The sequence below is a fragment of the Lycium barbarum genome, chromosome 11 (assembly GCF_019175385.1).
Source record: "Lycium barbarum isolate Lr01 chromosome 11, ASM1917538v2, whole genome shotgun sequence".
Classification (NCBI taxonomy): Eukaryota; Viridiplantae; Streptophyta; class Magnoliopsida; order Solanales; family Solanaceae; genus Lycium; species Lycium barbarum.
This window is the reverse complement of record NC_083347.1, coordinates 12,550,226-12,558,870: the sequence shown is the minus strand read 5'-3', so window position 1 is coordinate 12,558,870 and position 8,645 is coordinate 12,550,226. Positions and strand designations below refer to the sequence as shown.

The window sequence follows — 8,645 nt, the reverse complement described above, 5'->3', positions numbered from 1 at the left end:
TTAGCGCCCAGCTGTGGGGTCTCACAAAAAAAGGCGACTTTTTGTCGAGGATCCACAGTGATCTGCACTGGGGTTGCCCTCTCATACATGACATGTATCTGCGCATGGACTACTGGGTCATTGTATGTGAAAGGGTGCTTAGCCAGTTCGCACACTCTGCAGAGCTTCGAACCCGCGACCTTGCAGTCACTTTTGTCCTCCCGAAGGAAGCGCCTCTTACCAATTGAGTAGCTTTGTCACGCCCCGAACCATGGCCTGGACGTAACACGGCACTCGATGCCTGACTGCATGTGACCGAGCGAACCACATGGCCTACTGAATCATCATGATACATAACATAAGCGGAATACAACGTGAATGCATGATGAGCCTTTATAAAACATGGTAAGTCATAATACTTAATAGAATACTTGTTTAAACATGAGTGAGCCAAAATGGCTATACGACTCCAAATGTCTGACATGACATAACTGACTTGTCTAGTCTATGAAACCTCTATCATGAGTCTGACTGGAAAACATACTTACTGGGACAAGGCCCCCAGCATACCTATAGATGCATAATTAATCATAAAACAAAAGTTGACTAAACCCCGAATGAGATGGGGCTCACCAATAAGCTGATACGAATGTTGTCCTACTGAACAGATGTGTCGTCCTGTATATCAGTACCTGCATCGTGAAATGCAGGCCCCCGGGCAATAAAAGGGGACGTCAGCACATTGAATGTACTGGTATGTAAAGCAACTGAATGAAATAACATGGGACATGAAAGAACATGATAAGAACTGAAGCTGAAAACCTGGACATGAACATGAGCATGAGCATGAGTATATAAACATGAAGTTGAAACTGAAACTGAATATTGAAACTGAACATAAACATGAGTACTGTGAGCATGAAATATTCTGCAATAATCTGTAATAATATGTAATAATCTGTAATACCGACATGAACCACCACGGGGAGAAACGTGGAGTCTGATCTCTGCCCGATCAGCTAAGCCATCTCGTACCTTGTCGGGGCACGAGACATGAACATGACATGAATGGATCCAAAATCCCTCAATGGGGAAAATATGAAGGAATCGTCCTAACTGGGCGGAGCGATCCTTATCCTACGTTGGCATACGTAGTTTCAGGATATCTGAGCCTTCTCGGTATTAATACAACTCCCGAATGAAAAGAACTGAAAACATGATTTCATAAAATAACTTGTAAACATGGTTTCATGAAGTAACTTGAAGTGTAGTTTCATAAGATAACTTGTCATATTCTTTTCAAACGTGTTCTTGATTCACGAGTAATAACAATAGTTCGTGATCATATATATAATTGACTTGAAAACATGCTTGTACTTGATAGATAAAATCAATAAGTTTCATATAAACATAATTAGAACACATGAGGAAGAATTCATGATTCATGGATTAAGCTGGGGTTCCTAATAACCGTAATGGAAGATTAGGAATACAATAACGAATATAGACATAAGATTCATGTACATAAATACATAAATACGGGCTACCAATATGTTGGGTTTAATGCCCTAGGATTTGAACATTCATGGATTTTAAGAAACGGATCATGGGGAAGAACGTAGAGATTCCCACATGTGGATGGAAATTCTACATACCTTGACTTCTTGCTTTTGAGCGTATCACAATATCTTTCAATCCCTTCAACTTTAATCTATAGCAATATAGGTCATAGGGATTCTATATTAGCAACAATATCCAAGCTTTGATCATCTAAGCATTTTATCAAACACTTGGTGGGCATGAAGCTCCACAACCTTCATTAATGGTGTTTTCTTCACCCAATCCCCATTCTATTACTTCTATATGATTATACCATCTCAATTAGATGTAATTAACATCATTCTTCATCACCCATATGCATACAACAATCCCAAGTCAACAACCCAAAAACCCTAGCATAGTTCATATAATTCTCTTTATCAAACCCATTTTCTATTCTCCCAAGAATTCATCAATTCACAACTATAAATGATTAGGGAGTAGAAACATTACCTTTTTGAAGTCCAATCCTCTTGAATTCGGGTTCTAGGGTTTTCCACATCCAACAATAATGTTCCAATCCTAACTCTATGGATTAGAAGAGTTTACTCAAGTTAGAAAGGGATTAGAGACTTGCATTCAACCTAGAAGTATGATAAAAACTTACCTTGGAAGGTTTTGAGGGTTGGGACTTGTTTTCTCTGAATTTGGAGTGAGTTTTCGTGAATGGGGTGTGAATAAATGAAGTGGAAAGTGTTAAATGAAGTTTTAAACTTGTTTTCAGACCCATTTTACGTCTAATTTTACGTCCCGTACAATTTGTACAGATCGTATATCATACCGTATAATCATTCCAGTGATTTGGATATTCTGGACCAATTATACGGCTGGAATATACGGCCCGTATAATTTTTACGGTCCGTATGTTCTACCGTATAAATTTTACGGTTCGTATGTTTCCACCGTAAACTGACAGAACACTGTTTAGTAAAACGGGCATAACTTTTTGTACAGATGTCCGTTTGACTCCCATAATATACCGTTGGAAAGCTATATCAAAGGGCTACAACTTTCATCAAGGAAGTTTTCCCAAATTCCAAATTAATAATGGGGTTATGATCGTTGGAAGTAAGACCTTCTATAAACTTACTTGCAAACATGCCCCGTAGAGTGGTTTTCAACTTTGCTTTGCCCAAAGACTCTTCTCAGGTATTGATTGAGTTTCAAACATCATTTATACACTACTCAAATTGAGCTTATTATACCCCATCTTATGAGACAAATCTTAGCCCGAAGCTACGAGGTGTTACAATATATATAGACATGTATGTGATATTATATTCTCCTACGAAAGATCAAAAGAAACCTACCCTTATGAACAAGGAACATTTTTGAATTAGCTTTATAACATCTCTCCAAAAAGATAAATATTTACAGAGAAGGTACTTGTGTCTACAGTAAATCAGATGTCTCTTTCGTGTTGTTTTTGTATTTCCCCAAAGTATCTCATTGGACTTTGAAAAAGTTCCAGGGATTAATCCCGAAAGTAAAGTAAATCGAAATTCAAAATTGTAAACATTCACATAACTGAGGTTTAAGAAGGGTTTAGTGGGTTCAAAGGATTGATGATGGACAAGAAATTAGTGATATACGTTCAGCAAAGACCTAGGGTTCAAGCATGAAGTTCTTGAAAAGAGCAGTAAGAGCCTGTTTGGATGGGCTTATGCCTAAACAGCTTATAAGTTAAAAAAAATAAGTTGGGTAGTCTAACTTTTTTTTTGGCTTATAAATTATTTTTAGCTTATAACCTGCTTTAGATAAGTTAAGTCAAATGGGTCCAATTATTTTTTTGAGCTTATTTTAAGCATAAAATGACTTTAAGCTGGTCAGCCAAACACTCAAAAAAACTTGAAACACCTTATAAACAACTTATAAGCCAATCCAAACGGGCTCTAAATTTGTTCAGTTCTTGAAAAGAGCAGTAAATTTGTTCAGTTCTTGAAAAGAGAAAGGAAATAAAATCGAGAAGAACATAGATACTCTAACAGAGAAATGTCAGAGTATTTGCCCCAAGAATTGATGATTGACATCTTCATGAGACTACCTATCAAGTCAATACTTCGATGTACAAGTTTGTGCAAGTCATGGTACTCTATTCTTACTACCCCTCATTTTATCTCTATGCATCTCAACAAAAACCAAGATGATCACATCCTAATGCAATATCACTCTAAAAACCCAAAAGAAGAAATATATGCTTTGTTATGTGACAATGAGAATTTGGATCAATATGCCCAATTTGATTTGCCATTTTAGTGCAAAAACAGTTACTTTAATATTGTGGGTAGTTGTAATGGGATTTTGTGCCTCGCCGATGACCTGTTGTATCACTATGACCATTTCTATCTGTGGAACCCATCCATCAGAAAGTCAGTTAAACTCCCAAATCCTACATTTAGGGCAGATGGTAGTTTTGATCATACATTGGGGTTTGGATTTGATCCTGTTAATAATGACTACAAGGTGGTAAGAATAGTATACACTACTTCTCGTATAATGCCACCTAATGTTGAGCTTTATAAGTTAAGCACGGGTGTTTGGATAGACATTAGTCATGTCGCTCCGTCTTTTGTATTCCTTTGCATTGCACCACAGGTGTACCTGAATGGAGCTTCCCACTGGATTGCTTCCAAGTGGGAAAAAGAACCAATTGGGAGTACGATTGTTTTGTTTGACATGCATGATGAGACATTCTCGGAGATGATGTTGCCGAGTAGTTTAACTAATGAGATACGACTATACCGTGATGAAATGTCCCTTTTTGTGTTAGAAGAATTACTTTATTTGGTCGATAATAACTATGACAGAAGTAAACCTATTGATATATGGATGACTAGAGTGTATGGTGCACCAGAATCATGGGTGAAACAGTTCAGCATTAGTTCTCGTCACTTTACACGAAATATTCCTCTTCGTGATGACATGTTCTGGACAGCTTATAATGGAAGGTCTGCTCCAGATGAGCTTGAGGTTACTCATGACTTGGAGAAGCCAATGGCTATAAGGAAAAATGGTGAAATCGTATGGAAAACGAACCGCAGATTATTGGTTTCAGTTGATCATGTAGTCGGAAAGTTTAAAGATATTGGCATTGGGAACTCTACAAATGGTTGGTGTCACAAGCCACTTTATGTTAATTATTACAAAGAGAGCCTTGTTTTACCTGATAAATGGACAAATAATTGTGTTGGAGATGCTTGTGAGGAGTCATCTGATTTATGGAAAAGACAGCCCAAAGATGGGAGAAGAAAGCTCTTAAGGGCAAAAACTAAAAATAGAACGCGGATTGCATCTCTCTTGCACATGAGTGGATTGCTTTACGTGTCAAAAGTGGAAGGAAAATGGCTGCAGAAGACGAAAAGGAAGAATATGCAAGTCAAAAGACCTCCGTTGTCCAATTAACTATGTTGCACTTGATCTATTGCCCGCGGCTATGTTTTAGCTTTTGGAAAATGCATGAAAAAGTAAATAGTAGAGTTGCTACTAGATTTTTACATATTCTATATATGATACAGCCACAAACTTACAGAAGTTTGTTTATGCATATTATTCTTGAAGTCCTTTAGCCAAGTAAGTTTTTGATTGAAGTTAGTTACAATGAAGTTTAGGTGGTGACTCCTTAGACATATGACAACTTATTTTGTGCTTAAAATCTTCTCAATTTCATGCAAACATTACAGTGTATTTCAGGGCTCAGGCTGACACTGTAGACCTCGTTTGATGTATTGGAAGGTCAAAGTTTCCATGAGTTAGAAGTGTATGGCAAGTTTTAATACTCTAGGGTACTGAAAGTCTTTCATTTAGAAATAGGCTGTAGATTTTGCTGGTTCCTTCGTCTTGGCATTTTGGGATTCTTTAGTATACTAAAAGCTTTTGCAGCCTCTATTTGCGGAAACAGTTTGGATTTGTTGGAGGATCTGTTGGGTTTTTCTTTGGTAGCTTCTGTAGCATAGCTGTTAATCGATTATTATCATTATTATTTTTTTGATCAACAAAGATTTTGGTAAAATAGCAAAAGACAAGCGCTATTTTGGTTCAGCATTTACAGTAGTAAAAACAGATCGAACTCAGTCCAATAGACTGTAAAAGCAGATCGTTGCCTGGTCGCTGTACAAGAGTGCGTGGAAAGTTTTATGCTCTTGGGTACTGAACTCTCAGATTAAGAATACAGGCTGTAAGTCCTACTGTATCAACTACTTTTCATGTAGATGTTTTCGGGCTATGATACTCCCAAACCTTGTAGCATTTGCAATATTCTTGGATTGTGGTTTGCATACTGACTGGCTACTGTTTCTAGCCAAATATCTCGGTAGTAATTCTGAAGACCACTTTATGAACATAATTTAGCGGTCATAATCATATGCCTTTCTTTCTATTTTGTTGATCTTACACATAATTTAGTTGTCATGATCATATGCCTTTCTTTCTATCCTGTTGATCTTACAACAAGTTATGATTGGCTTATTGTCGCTGGTTCCTTCATCTCCCTATTCTCTTATGCGTCTTGTTGGTAGTAGTTTAGTCTTTGTCTTGGCTGAAGATTTCAATTCTAGTTGCCATTATCGTTCAGTTGTGCTAGGGAGTTCTTTGATGTACTAGCTAGAAAGCTCATGCAACCACTTTTTGCTGAAGTTGTTTAGCTTCAAGAAAGAAAACTTTTTTGGGTTTCTTTGTCTAGTATTTCCTCCTTCAGCTCATTCTGCAAGAAATCTGCTACAAAACATTAATATGCATACTTGACTAACTTGTAATTGTCATTGACACAGGTATACAATGGTCATACTTTATTAGTCGAATAAGTTCACCTATGTCTTTGGTCAGTGAGGTATCATGTCCAATGCCTTCTAGGTAGCAACTGGCAACACTGGTTTCATCACCAAGTTTAGCTAGATTCTTAGATGAAAAAACGAAAGATATAGAGATCTTTCCTCTTTCTTCTTCTTTTAAAAGTCAAATATTAGTATATTACTTATCCGTGCATTAATTCCATATCATTATATGTTCAAGAACTTGTTGGATTTCCAAAGTTTAGGTGAATAACCTGCCCTCTCCATTCACTCAAAAGAGAACTAAAAGTTTCTGAAAAAGGGTAACTATAGTCCAGTTAAGTCGATTAATAGGATGATGAAGGTCTTGAACTAAGAGCCAGGAAAACACCCACCCCCACCTCCCATAGTGTTTATTTAGATTATGTACAAATGCTTTTAGGATAATATTTTTTCTTACATACCGAACACAAGAAAATAAGTAACGAACCCGTTTATTTGCCTGAAAAACATTTTCCAAGAAAACATTTTCCTTTGTACCAAACACACCCTTTATCTTTGAACCACCATGAAACTCTTGTATAGCTCAATTTTTGTATAGTACTAGGTAAGTTGCTCCTAGTCCTAAGTATCTACAATCAAAGGCATTTACCTCCTCTCGATTGTAATTAAGAGCCCGTTTGGATTGGCTTAAGTTGCTGAAGCTGTTTTCAGCTTTTTTGAGTGTTTGACTGGCCAACTTAAAGTCATTTTGTGCTTAAAATAAGCCAAAAAAATAATTGGGCCCGTTTGGCTTAGCTTATCTAAAGCAGTTTATAAGTTGTTTTTTTAAAGTCCATCCAAACAGGCTCTAAGAATGTTTCCTTTTATCTTCCCGCTAGAGTAAGGAAGTTATTAGCAGTGCAACTCCTTAGGTTATTCAAACAACCAGATCAATTTGATTAAATTTAACAATCAAAATTTAATACATACTTGACGGAGACAAAAGTACTCACTTTTGACAAATATAAAACATTAAAACTCGGGAACAATTTGTTGGCATATGGTTTTTTATGTAGTTAGGTCGGGTTTAAATGGAGCGGGTTTAAAAATGAAATCGGGTTATTTTAACTTTTAAGACAAGGGTATATTTGAAAACATTAATGACGAGAGGGGTATTTTTTACCTAAATTTATAACGGATAATATTTTTAGCCTTTTCCCCATAATAGAGCATTTTTGACCCTTTTCCCTTAAAACTACTCAAATGATACTTAAGGAGCTATTTTGGACCTCCTAACAAAGATAAGGGTGTTATAAACTGCTTGTACATGTTGTCCGCTTTGGCGCACCTCACGGTTTTAAAACGCGTATACAAGTAAAGGCTTCAGGCCCAGCTTATAAGTACGCACATAATCCCGTGTGCGAGCGATGTGGGAACTTCAAGTTCACAACACACCCCCTCATCGCGAGCATCGTGCTGATAACGTGTTATAAACTGCTTGTACATATTGTCCGCTTTGGCGCACCTCATGGCTTTAAAACGCGTATACGAAGGAGGAGGGCCACCAGACACCATAGCTCACTTGTATAAACTGTCCGCTTTGGAGACTTCAGGCTCCTCACGGTTTTATAACGCGTATACAAGTAAAGGCTTCAGGCCCAGCTTATAAGCACGCACACAATCCCGTGTGCGAGCGATGTGGGAACTTCAAGTTTACAACACACCCCCTCATCGCGAGCATCGTGCTGATAACGTGTTATAAACTGCTTGTACTTGAAGTTCCCACATCGCTCGCACACGGGATTGTGTGCGTGCTTATAAGCTGGGCCTGAAGCCTTTACTTGTATACGCGTTATAAAAGCCATGAGGTGCGCCAAAGCGGACAATATGTACAAGCAGTTTATAACAAAGGGACCATTTTTGTCGTTTTCTCGAAAATTCACACTAGAATTAGAACATCAAACTCACAGCGTTTTCTGAGATTTAGCAATCGGAAAAGGCTCATAAATACTCCTAACCTATTGAAAAAGGTTCATAAATACCCTCTTTCCACCTTTTGGTCTAAAAATATCCTTCCATCCACCTTTTAGGTCTAAAAATACCCTTAAGGTTTGTTTTTGGCTCAAATATACCCCTCAAACTAACAAGTTAAAATTAACTCTTTTAAAAAGCCAAATGGCATTTTGTAATTGGTCAATAATAAAATTCCGTAATTTAAAAAAAAATTCCAGATTTTAAAAAAAAATTGCCAATAATAAATTGCCAGTAATTTAAAATTATAGATTTAAAAAAAAAATTGCCAATAATAAAATTCTGTAA

The 8,645-nt window shown here is 37.0% G+C and overlaps 1 pseudogene; it reads left to right on the top strand.

Annotated features, from left to right (window-relative positions):
* The first annotated feature begins 3,446 nt into the window (after positions 1–3,446).
* On the top strand, positions 3,447–5,288 carry LOC132618682 (F-box protein At3g07870-like; annotated as a pseudogene).
* Positions 5,289–8,645: the final 3,357 nt, after the last annotated feature.